Source organism: Miniopterus natalensis, chromosome 2 (genome assembly GCF_054644295.1).
Source record: "Miniopterus natalensis isolate mMinNat1 chromosome 2, mMinNat1.hap1, whole genome shotgun sequence".
In the NCBI taxonomy this organism is placed as follows: domain Eukaryota; kingdom Metazoa; phylum Chordata; class Mammalia; order Chiroptera; family Miniopteridae; genus Miniopterus; species Miniopterus natalensis.
The window spans coordinates 185,167,270-185,180,108 of record NC_142082.1 but is presented as its reverse complement, the minus strand read 5'-3'; positions in this window follow the sequence as shown (position 1 = coordinate 185,180,108).

The window sequence follows — 12,839 nt, the reverse complement described above, 5'->3', positions numbered from 1 at the left end:
ATCGTTAGCACCATTTTGTTCATGAGGAAACGGAGGCTCCGAGAGGTTTCTCGAATCCAAGCCGGGCGGGGGGGCTGGAGCCGGGCTGGGAGCTCCTCTTGTCGGCCCCATGTCCTCACCGCTGGGCACCCACCTCGGTCTGGGCCTCCTGCCCCAGCACCCCAGCACCCCAGCTCCCCGCGGCGCCCCCCCCCCCCCCCCCCCCCCCCCGCTGGGCCCTGCCCGCGTGCTCGGGAAGCGCCCGGAGCCAGCTGCAGCCGGGCCTCTGGTTTACATCAGCCGGGAGTCGGTCACGTGCTCGCTCAGGGCCACGGCTCTGGCCCGCAGGGGGAGGCCCGAGCGAGGGGGAGGGGAGCTGGGGGGGAAACTGAGGCCCAGGAGCGGGAGGGCTTGGGTCCTGCTATGGCTCACACCTGGCTCCCCTCCTGCCCAGCCGCTCGGCTCCAGCTCTTGGGATAAATCGCCTGCCTGCCCGGTAACGGCGGGCCAGCCGTGGGCAGTGCCATTCCGCCGCCTGCTCCAGCCCAGCCTGGTCACCCCGAAAAGCTGACAAAAGCCAGCTGCCCTCCCAGCGGTCGCTCGGCAGGCAGACACCCGGAGGCGTGACGCCTGCCCTCGTCTGGCACGGGCGGCTGCCAGCAGGGCTTGGAAAGCGCCTCTCCCCTGCGCTCCCAGGGGCTCCGCCAGCCTTTCCGGAATGGCTTCCCGATGAGGTAATGCGCTCGGAGCGCGGGAGGAGGCGCGGGGAAGCGCTCTGGCCGGGGCCCAGCTCGGCCGCCGCGGCTGCCAGGCCGCCCGCCCTCCACCCCAGGCTGCCAGTGTGGGGCCGGGGCCCAGGTGGGGAGCGGCACTCTGCCGGACGCTGGGTAGCCTGGCCCTGGGGCAGTTGGGGGGCCTGGGACATGTACTCATCGTGCCAGCCCTCAGGACACTGCCCTGTCACAGAGTCACTGTCCCACGCCCCCGGGAGACCGGGGCCCAGAGAGGCGTGCTGTGCCCAGTGTCCGCAGGCTGGAAGGCACCCCTGGGGGCAAGGGCAGCCCTGGGTATGCACTGGGCAGAAGCCACGGGGGCGGGGGATGGTGCTCGGGGCGACCCACGGAGCTGCATATTCCTGGAACAGAGTCTTTTCCGGCCACAGAGCAGAGAGCTCGAGGCACCACCTTCCCGAGCCTGAGCCTGGAGGAAAGGCCTGCGGGTGTCCACCCTGGGTCCCCCCAGGGCCTCTCCTGGCCTCACCAGGCAACCGCTTCTCAGTAAAGCACCCGCACCTCACCCTTCCCAGGGCTCCCTGCCAGACTCCTCTGCAGGTAGGACCTGCCCAGGAAAAGCTGGGGAGAGAGGGGAGCTCAGCGGGAAGTGTCCCAAGGGGTGACTCACCCCTGCCCCCCCCCCCACTCCCGGCCAGGCCCGAGAGGGCCGCGGGACAGGCAGGACCCAGCAGCTCCCGCTCCACACAGGGGAAGGAGGCACAGGACTGAAGCGCCCCGCACCAGGAGCCCCACAGGAAGGGCTGGGAGCCGGCCACACAGGGCCCTGGGAGCCGGAGGAGGGCCCCTTCCCCGGATGGACCCAGCAGGACCCCTGCTCTCGGTGGAATTTGGGACTTGGGGGATGTGCAGGGGGAGCAGGGCGGGCCTCGGGGTCTGCAGGCCCGGCCGGATCCCGCCTCTGCCTTGAATGTGCTGTGGGACACAGGCCAAGCCCTTGCTCCTGGCTGGGTCTCAACTTCCCCATCTGCAGACGGGAGGCACAGGGTGGGGTGGGCCTCTCCTGGACGCCAGGAGCCCCCAGGAGCCCCCAGCTCCGCCGGCCAGGCTGCAGCTGTGTGGGGGAAGCCTCCTCTCTCGGCCTCGCCTTGTCCGCCTTGGAAAACAACCAGGGACCACAGTGCAGCGCCAGCGAGGGGGGAGGGGGAGGGGGGAGGGCCGGAGCCGTGCAGGAGTGAGTACAGGGCCAGGATCCGAGCCCAGACTCCTCGGCTGGCCCTGAGTGACCCCGCTGGGCCTCCTCCACCCCGCCCCCCTTCCTGCATTCCCTGCACAAAGCACCAGCTCCGGGAGGGAGACTCCCGCTCCCGCCACCGCGAAGCTGCTCCCTCTGCTGTCCCCTGGTGGCTGCAGTAACGCACGGCCGCCCGATCTAAAACCCTGGGCACCCACAGGCCGGGCCACCCATAAATATGGGCGTCCACAAGGTCACAGGCACCCTCACCGGGCATCCTGGCTGAGTTTTCTGGTCTCCCCATAGGTAGACATCATCACGATTGTCTGGTTACCGATGGTTGGAGGGGGTAGGTGAACCCTCAGGGATGTTTGCCGTCAGACACCTTAAGTGGAAAAGTGCCCCCACCCCACCCCAAGGGAGGTGAGAAGGAGATGGGGGGGCTTACTGTCCTGCGGGGGTGCGGTGGTCACCCAACTGGAAAACTGAGGAAGGGAGGGGCCAGTCCTTGGGACCGGGAAGGTGTCTGTTTGGGACGCTCTCCCAGGGCCCTGGGTGCAGGGATGGGAGTGGGGTGGTGCTGCAATCCCAAGGCCCCAGCCCCAGGCAGAGGGAGCCAGGGCCAGCTCAGCCTCTCTGTGCTGCGGGGGAGGGCTCACTTCTTGGGGTGCAGGGACCTAGAGCACAGAAGCCACAGATGGCCTGGGGTGGTGCCCTGGGCACATTGTGTGGATCTTCGGTGGTGTTGTTGCTGGGGGTTTGAAGAGACAAGATGTAGCCTTGCTCTTGGGGTCTCCGAGTCTGATGTCAACGCCTTAACCCTGGGGCAGGACAGAGAAACTCATTCCTAGGGATGTGGGGCTGGGCCCTGAGAGGTGTGTGTGCCCCAGGCAGAGGGTGCGGGTGTGAAGCCCCTCTCCATACTCCTGGGTAGGGATGGGAGACTGGAGAGCTTGGGGAGAGGCCAGTGTCCGGAGGCTCTAGAAGGTCTGAGCTTGCGCTGTGAGTGGCCCTTGGGCTGATGGGAAAGGCCACCCATTTGTCCCCTTGTCAGATGCCCCCCTCATGGCCTGGGCCAAGGGAGCTTTGTCCCCATGGGGCCTGGTGCAGACGGGGCATCTGGCTCCCATCACCCCTATGGCCCGAGTCTCCCTTCTAGGCCCAGGAGCGGCCCCTGCCATGAGGCCCAGAGGCCCTGCACAGCTGGATGCAATTAGGAAAGCTGAGGAGTTATTATTTTGGGGGTTAAATCAAAACTAATCCCCTCAAGGCGATGGCCAGGTCTCCTCAAGGGCATGTTCTTATGATGTAGCCCCCCGAACCCTGGGAAGTAGGGTCCCTGAGTTCCAGGATGTGAGGGGAAAGGACAGCGGGGGTGACGCAGCCCACCAGGTCTGGCCCAGCTGGCACAGGGTGGTGAGGGCACGTCCGCTCCGGCCAGGGCTCCGTGCACCCCACCCTCCAGACCCCAGCCCAGGCCCAGGCTGCCCCAGCCCTGCGGGCCTCCCTCCCTCCTCTCCCTTCCTCCAGCAGAGGCCTCCGGAGCAGTTTTCTTAAAGTTCCACGTGGGCCCTGCTCCAGCACAGCCACGGCTCCCCACCTTTGGGGACAGTCCTGGGTCTTCACTGTACCCCTCAAGGCTCCTCTGCCTGGACCCCCCCCAATCCATTGCCTTTGACACCCACCGCCTGTCTTCCCGACTACGCTAGCGGGTGTCCCTGTCGCTCCCACAGTCGGGGGGAACAAGGAGGCCCGGAGCGCCAGGCATGCTCAGAAGGCTGGGGGCAAACGTGGCAGAGCTGAGCCTGGGACACTGTTTGCTGGGTCATCTGGGGCAGCCGGCCCCCTCCCCCTCCCTCCCTCCCGCTGTCCACCAGACAGGGGCCCTGCTGTGGGAGCGGGGCTGGGAAGGGGGGCCGCTGCCCTCTCCACGGAGGGCTCCAGCCCCACTCTTGGCCTTGAGTGGCCTCCAGCGCAGGGGGGCCAGGCTGCGGGGGGCCTGGAAACGTGACCGGCTGTTTATTCAGCTGTCTGAGTTGGCGCCGGCTCCCCCACCGGGGTCTGGTCTTTCTGGAGTTAAAACACACAGCCCTGTCCCCACACTGGGCAGTGACTCCTCAGAGCAGGGTTTCTCTGTGGGAGGCTTAGGGGGCGAGCCCCCAAGTGGAGGGCTGCAGCGGGCCCCTCGGCCAGGCCCCGTGGAGGCTGGGACCCAGGGGCCACCCTCTCGGAGCCCAGAGCTCGCATCTCCTCTCCCCTGGGTTTCTGTGTCCGGCAAGGCCCCTGTGTGCAGAAGGCAGGGGGCACCCGCGCTTTGGGTCACTTGAGGAGCATTTTAGAAAAGGGCACAGGTGTGGGCAGGGCTGAGGAAAAGCTACAAGGGAAGGAGCAGGTCCCCGGGCTGGTGGCCTGAGGGTGAGGGAGGGAGAGGGTCCCAAGCTCAGAGAGAGCCATCGCCTCCGCCTGGAGCCTGGGCCTCCTCCCAGTGCCTCCCGTGGGCTGAGCCTGAGCTGGTCAGCACACAGGGAGCCTGTAGGTCTCCCTCCGGGCGGCTGGAACGTGGAACTCAGTTTAGCCGGGAGACAGGGTAGTAGGAAAAAACCTCAGGTGCTGTGGGAGCCTAGGGACAGGCAGAGTGCCATCAGGAGAGGCTGCCTGGAGGAGGAAGCCTCAAAGGTGAGACATGACGCTTAGTAGGGCCAATCAGAAGGAGGCGTAGGAGAGAGCAGGTGGGAAGGAGGCCATGAGAAGTCAGCCCTTCCAAAGCCAAGGAGCTGAGAAGGTCCACAGTGAATGTGTACCGATGGGGCAGGAGGGCCTGTGTTAGCAAAGTGGGGCAGGGCTCCCATGTGCCTGGGAGCAGGGACCAGGCAGGAGAAATAAATCCCAGAAGCCCAGGCGTACCCTGCCTTCAGGGAGGCGGTGGGGAGCCACGGAAGGTTATAGGGGGAGTGTAGGCCCGGCTCTCTGATGCTCCCACTGCGCACACAGTTCTGATCGGATCCTTTATCGGCCCCAACGATTCCTCTGACAAATGGGCATGACCATCCTTGCCTGGTGTGGGGGACATGCCTTTCTCCCCAATATTGGCACCTCACCCCCACCCTGCCAGGCCACAGTAGAGAGAAAGGAGATATTTCAGGGAGGGGTAACAGAAATGCTGGCCAGCTTTTGACATTAAAACAGACTTTGAATGCCCTGGCCAGTGTGGCTCAGTTGGTTGAGCACCGAGAGGTGGCGGGTTTGATTCGGGGTCAGGGCACGTGCCCGGATTTCAGGCTCGATCCCCAGTAGGGGGCGTGCAGGAGGCAGCCGACGGACGTTTCTCTCTCATCTATGTTTCTCTCTCTCTCCCCCTCTCCCTAAAAATCAGTAAAAACATATTTTTATAAAATCAGACTTTGAAAAGCATGGCTGAGGCAACATTTTGAAAGAAAAACAAAAGAAGCTCCTAGAAGCCAGAGCCTCAGCCAACATGAGTCCATGTCCCAAACAGTGGCCCTGGGGAGCGGAGGAGCCAGTGACCCTGACCTGGTGCTGCTGTAGGCCTGGGGGGGAGGGGTCTGGGGGGGAGAAGACCGAAGACCCTCAGGACAGGGGGGCTGGCCTGCGGGGCTGCTGAGGGGAACGCCGTGTGGAGGGGGAGCCACATGCGGGCCCCTGGGCTCTGACAGGGATGAAGAGGGGCCGCCCCTGGAGTGACCACAAGAGCAGGTCCACGCTCCCAGGCTCCCTGAGAGGGACGCGCAGTGACCCAGGCCTGGGTGTCCTAGAGGGAAGGGCCAGGCTGGAAGGAGGACCCCGGAGGATGCTGCTTGGACAGCCGGTGTCCCAGGCCCGGCGCCCCCACGTTGATTCTCTAGGAGTCAGATGTCCCCCGGGGAGGAGAGGCCTGAGCTAACTCAGTTTACCCTGTTGACCAGGCTCAAGCAGCCGCTAGAGCTGGACACCGGGTACAAATTCAGCTGCGAACAGATAAAACCCATTTCGCCCAGGTGGACGCGCTCATGTGTCCTCAGGGCGCTCTGGGCCAAGCGCTCTGTGACTCTGAGGTCGGGCTCTCCCAGCCCCTGCAGCCGCCAGCCCTGGGCGGGTGCCATGGGGACGGGGACACTTATGGGTTCCCAGGTTGGACCTCTGCACACCCCTCTCCCCCACACCGACCCCTGCACCTGGAGTCCCGGGTCTGAGTTCCCATGGGCCAAGAGAGGCCTCCCTGTGGGACCCTGCCTGGGTGGGAACCTCGGCGCCGGCTTATTTGTCTTTGGGAAGGCGGTGGCCAGTCCTGGAGTCATTTCACTTGGAAATTAGGTCTGGGCTTTTCTCTCCTCTGGCCTTCTCCCCTCTGTCTTGGCAGAGAGGTAGCTGCTGTCTGCTGCAGGGGCCCTGCGGGGTCGGTCACCCCCACCCACAACCCCTGCTGGGTGACTGAATGGTCCTGGGAGCCTTGGGTGGGCTGAAGGACAGGGATGGGGCCCTGGCCTGTGTGGCTGTGCTCGGGGGCAGGGGCCGCCCGCCCCGTCCAGCCCCCTCACTTCACATTCTGGGCAGCCCTGGGGGTCCTGGCAGTCGCCCTCCCCGAGCCCCAATGTCCAGGCTGGCGGGGGGCTGAGCAGAGAGGGTCCTGCAATCCCGGAGGCCTGGCGCAGCCTTGAAGCCTGGGGTTCAAGGTCCCCACGCCCCGCCCGCCCTGGGCAGGAGCCCGCTTCCGGCCGCAGGGCAGACAATGCGCGGGCGGGGGAGGGGTGGCCCGGGGCCAGGCCCCCCCACCTCCGTCCCAGCCACACAGGAAGGCGGCCTGTCCTGGAGTGAACCCGCCATCAGCGCCGTGATTTCAGGCGCCAGATTCGCCTCCCGTGGAATCAAACCGATTAAGGGACTTTCAGGCTTCAAAGGGTGTGGGGCCCTCGGACCCTGCTCAGGGGTGGGGGCAGGACTTGAGGAGATCTCAGCGGCCTTGGGCCTCTGCCCAGTGCTCCCCGGCGAGGCCTGAGCTTCCTTCTGCCTCAGAGTCCCTCCAGGTCCCCCAGGTCCCCACGCAGTGGCCTCCGGGTACAGAGAAGGCCGGTTTGTGCAGCTCGGCCGGCGTCCTCCTCTCCTCTCCTGCTAGACGCGGCTCCGTCCTTTGTTTTTTGAGGGGTAGATGTTAAAGTTTTCCTTTCTCCAAAGCCTGTGAGCCCCAAACCTGGAACACAGTAGGCTTCAAAAATCCTTAGTGGTTTCAAACTGCTCAGTGAGTGAGCTGGGATGGTGGCAGTTTCTGATCCTCAGAGACTGAGGGTGTGTGTGCATGTGTGTGCGTGTGTGTGCATGTGTGTCTGTGTGCACGTGAGTGTACACTTGGTGTAGTGTGTGCATGTGTCTGTATGTGTGGTGTGGCATGTGCACACTTGTGTGTGCGGTGGTGTGTGTGTGTGCATGTGTGTATGTCTGTGTGTGTGTGTGGTGTGGTGTGTTCACAGCCCGAAGCACGCACACTCCACACCTGCCCCGCTGGCCGACTCCTCTGTGTGTCGCGCCCTCTGGAAGCTTCCCTGCAGCACTGACTTCTCCCCAGCCCCCCGGGGCTCTGCGGCCCTCGCTCCTCAGGGTTTAGGTGGGCTTGAGGGTCTCCCTCCCTCCTGACCACGAGCTCATGGTATTATTCAGCCACAAAAAGTCAGGAAGCACAACGCGAGACCACTTCATACCCACCAGGAGGCTCAAGTACAAATACCAACAGCATTAATAAAGCACACGGGGAAATAACACATGAGGATGTGGAGAGACTGGCACCCCAGGTGTGGCTGGCGGGGATGTCAACGGCGCAGTGGCTGTGAACAAAAGCTAAAGATAGACGGTGACCCTGCAATCCCCTCCTGGGGTACACGTGTCCCCGGAGAGCTGAAAGCAGGGACGCCAGCGGACACCTGCACCCATGTCCACAGCGGCACCATTCCCCATGGCTGGAAGGCAGGGACACCCCGAGTGACCACCAACGGATGTGGTCCATCCAGGCAACCCCTACTCAGCCCGACGGGGCCCCTACATTCAAATAAACACTCCTGCCCCACTCCTGCCCGTCTGGCCTCAGTCTCTCCGCGTGCGTAGGGCGCAGCCAAGCACGTCCCCGGTCTCACCGTGTCCTTGCAGCGCCCCGGGGAGGCATCGCTACGGAGAGGTGAGGGGACCGGGGCTGCACAGCCCTCCCTGTGTCCGTCCCTGCAGTGCCCTTGCAGACACAGTCCGGTCCCACGGCCACGTCTTTCCCGGCCACAGAGCGCCCTCTCGTGGTCACATTGGGAGTTTTCGGGGACTCAGCGGGAACTGGGCGGGTCCAAGGTCAAGGGCCTGAGGCCAGGGGCTGCCTAGGGATTGAGACCCGCCCACCGGAATCCTGGGAGGACGGGGGCAGGAAGTACTTTGAGTGGGGCGGGGGGGCAAATCAGACCTCCCATGTCCCAGGGGTGAGTGGTGTTACTGTCCCCATGGTGCAGCTGGGACCGTGAGGCCAGGAAGGGGGGTGTCACCAGGGCTCTCTCCCCAGAACCACCTCTGGGTCTTCATCCCACAGGGACCCACTTCCTCCCACTTGCTTCTGCCCCCCAGGCCGGGGCCGCCCTTTGTGGGGGCACAGCGGACATCCAGCCGGGGCCAGGGCACCGTGTGGCATACAGGCTCGGGCAGCCCTCAGGACACAGGGGTGCCAGGCCCCCCTCGCCCTCCCGGGTGGCCCTACCCGGATCCTGACCTCTCCCCTCCTCCACACAGTGGAGGCCCCAGAGCCTGGACTGAGGGGAGGGGCTGGGAGGCCGTGATTTGTGATCTATCAGAAGAAACATTTGGTCTCTGTCCCAGTTTCTGGCACCGAGCTCTTAAAACTCTCCGGAATTTCCTAAGTGCTGAGAGTGTAAAAGTGTCTTTTGTTATGTTAATGAGGTGACTTGGAAAGCGCCAAAGGATGGGGGTTGGTCACCGGAAGAACCAGCCACGTGATCAGAAGCTGGGACTTTCTGTCCCCCCAGGGGTCCGGGACCCCCACCCCCACAAAGCCCCAGGGCTGCAGCCCCAGTGTCCCCATGGGCAGGGCTAAGAGCCCACACAATTCGAAGACACGCCACCCAGCGCCCGGGGAACGGTCAGCCCCACTCGCATTCCTTGGTCTCCTGGGTCAGGCTCCCTGTCCTGCAGCCCAGCGCCGGGAGGGGACAGGGCTTCACCCCGCCAGGGCCTCAGTTAGGGGTGCGCGTGTGAGGGCGCTCGTCTGCGCCACGCTGACTCCCTCCCCGAAAACCTCCCCACGTGGCCTGCAGTGCTGGGAGAAGGCCGGGAGAGCAGCGCCCGCACGCCAAGGGAAGGAAGGGGAGGAGGCTGAACTTGGCCTCCCAGGCGGCCACCTTGCATCTCATGTCTATTCGTCGCCCACCAGGCAGGGAGGGCAGGGTGCCCAGAGCACCCAGGGGTGGCTCAAGGGGCATGAAAACCGCAGGGAAGGGAAAGGCAGCCAGTGTTCAGGAGCTGCCATGAGTCTCCACGGTCTCGGGGTGGGGCGTGGGGGCAAGGGACTAGGGGAGGGGGTGTGCTGGCAGGATCCACTTTCCCAGAGCCCTGGCTCTGCCCTGAGCGTTCACCGTGTCCCTGCACCGGGCGCCCAGCTGCCCACCTGGAGGAGGAGGCCGCCCTGGCTGCCACCCCACAGCCGCCGCTCCCTCCCTCAGGCAAAGCTCCTCTGAAGGGGAGGGGGAGGGTCACCGCCGGGGCAGTTCCCATATTACCAGGGCCCTGGAAATGCCCCAGTGTTTGCAATTATTGTCACTCGCAGGCAGGACACCTCTGGTTTACTGGGCACCTAGTGTGTGCCAGGCCCCAGCTATGGGTGGCATGCTTCTGACAACCCAGGAGGTGGCTGGTGTTTCACCTATGGGGAAACTGAGGCTCAGAGTCACAGAGCCTGATACCCACAGCCCCTGTCCCCAGATTCTTACCCCCCCCTTTCTGCTCAGTTGTGAACCCGGGAGCCAGCTGTGGCAGCCCCTGTGGAACTGCCTCCTCCCCTCCCTGGCACGTGGTTCTGCAGACCGTGTCTTTTTTAACCTCACCTGAGGATTTTTAAAAAAATTGAATCTAGAGAGAGAGGAAGGGAGAGGGGCACAGAGACACAGAGAGAGAAACATCGATAAGTTGCCTCCCATACATGACCCGGCCGAGGATTGAACCCGCAACCTGGGTATGTGCCCTGACCAGGAATCGAACCCGTGACCCTACGGTGCACCGGACAACGCTCCAACCAACTGAGCCACACCAGCCAGGGCAGACCGTGTCTTTCTAAGCCTCCCAGCTGAGGCCCCTGGGGAGGAAAGGCTCCCCCGAGTCCCACAGGGAGTGTGAGGAGAGGAGGGGCCAAACCAGCTCTTCGGGACTGGAGCTCCCTAGGCCCCTTGGGCACCGAGCTCTGAGCAGCCCCCGTTCCCTCTGTTAAACCTGGAGTGGAGGGGGTGGCAGCAGGGAGCGCCCCAGGGCCGAGGCCGGTCCATCGCCTCGTTCATTCGTTCACTCACTCACCATTAAGGGGGTGCTGCCCAGATGGCTGACAGGGCACCAGTGTGGCCAAGGCCTCAGCGTGGGTGACAGCCTCCCATTTCACAGCTGAGCAAACTGAGGCCCAGAGCTTGTGCCCTACTAAGGCATTTTCTGGGCCAGGACGAACCTGCCCTGACTCTTGGATGCTGCCCTCTGGTGGCCTGTGTGTCTCAGGCCTAGGTGAGGAACCCCCATGGAGGGGGTCCTGAGGAGTCCTGGTCAGTGAGCCCACCTCCCTGGGGCCCACCTCCGCACTGGGGGATGGGTGCAGGCGAGGAAGAGCGTGTGGCCAGAACGGGGACCCCAGACCATGTATCCGATGCTGGATTGGTTGCTGTAGCTATGGGAGGGAGTGCCAGGCAAGCACCCAGGGGACCCCTTGGATGCTGGGGCCACCACGCTTGGCCACTGGTTGACCCTGGTCGTCCTTCTGCCTCCTGAGCTGCAATCTCCCCACCCTTGAAGCAGGGGGTTCCCACCAGGTGCTCTGACCATGAGTCAGTCTCTGTTGTTCATGAGTCACCTGGGGGTGGGGTCATGTGCAGCTGGCCAGGCCTCCTGTAGTCACTGTTGGCCCTGGGGCCACGGCTCTCTGGTGTCTGAGATGGAAGAACAAACACCCCATTACTTTTAGATCAATCTGGCAAATAGGATTACGGCCACAGATGCAATTACATTTCAGACAGTGAATCCAGCTTCTGAAGGCCCAGGACCCAGTTCAGAAATGAGCTTCCCCCTCCTCCCACTGACCGGGCAGTCATTCCCGGGGAGGCTGGAGAGCAGGAGACTCAGCCCTGCTTTTTTAAAGAATACACTTGGCTTAAAAATGCGTGAAGTTAAATGCAGGGTGAAGATGGAGAGAAAATGAATGCGTTTGCATCGCACAGCGTCCCTCACTCCTGCAGCTCCCAGGCCCTGAGTCAGATCATCCAGGAGCCGGTCTTACTAACTCAACAGTCTTTCTATGAACAGGGCTGGCTGATGGCGGGGAGGGGGAGGGGGAGGTGTCCACCTTCCCCTTTATTCCTTCATCACAGCCTTTATGGGCCTGGCTACAGGCTGGGGCCCAGTTGAGCCTCCAGGGAAGCAGTCTGAACAATCAGTTGCCCACAGGCTGGGTGGATCCAGGAAGGGGACACCTGAGCAGATCGCTGGGTGGGGAGAAGAAGGTGATTATGTGCCCCAACAGGCATCTCCCCATCCGCCTTTGTAACAAGAGCTCCAGTTTTAGCTGGGTATAGTACTGCTCAGCTAGCAGGTTACATTTCTCAGCCTCCCTTGCAGCTAGATATGGCCACGTGACCAAGTTATGGCCAATGAGAATTAAGCGGGAGTATTCAAGAATGGGGAGAGGCATGCCCTTATTTGGTCCTTCTACCCAGCAGCATGGAAAGCAGATGTGATGGCAGACCTCTAGCAGCCATCTGGGACTCTGAGGTGAAGGGACACATGCTCTGGGAGGCAGAGCAATGAGTTGGCAGGAGCCTGGGTCCCTGATGACATGTGTGGCCTTTAGACAAGCCCTGGTTTATCTACATCTAGACATCTATTATGAGTTTTGCTATAATATGCATCAGAACTAATGTATTGGGAAGAGCATTTAAAGAAGAGAAAACAACATGTGTGACAGCCAGGGCCATGATCAGCTTGGGGGCATGCATACAGTGTGATCAGATCACATGGTGCAGCAGGATGACTGGGCAGGTCAGTGTAGGAGCTAGCCCTGAGGGCAAGGTCTCCCAGACTAAGCTAAGGAGCTGTGGAAGCAAAGCCCTAGGGGGGCCTGTAAGAATATAATAGTAGTGTGGGAGGGTGTCAGGCATGTGTGGGGAGGGCCAGGGTGAGAACTGGCATGTAGAGGGATGTGAGGAGCTGCCGGTTTTCTTTCAAGGTCCATTGTCTCCTTCTGCCCTCATGGGTGTCTACATGCTCACCTGTTCTGTGAAGTGGAAACTGGTCCTGGCCAGCAGCCCAGCCTGTGACCAGAGTTCCCAGCCCCTTGCAGCTGGGCATTGCCATGGGCCGGGCCAACATCAGTGGGATGTGGGCAGAGGTGTTGTCAATGGGATGTAGGCAGGAAATTGCTTGTTTGGACTTTTCTGCTTCCCTCACATGGGAGCTCAGATGTGCCCATGACCCCACTAGAGCCTGGCAGACCTGGCAGACCAGGCCACATCCCAGGGATGTCCAAGCAAGAGAATGGATGGAATCTGCCTCCTCCACACCCAAACCTCACAGCCTAGACCCATGGCTCTCAAGCAGGGCTGATTCTGCCCCCAGGACACTGGACAATGTCTGAGACACTTTGGGGGAGTGGTGTGTTACAAACACCTAGT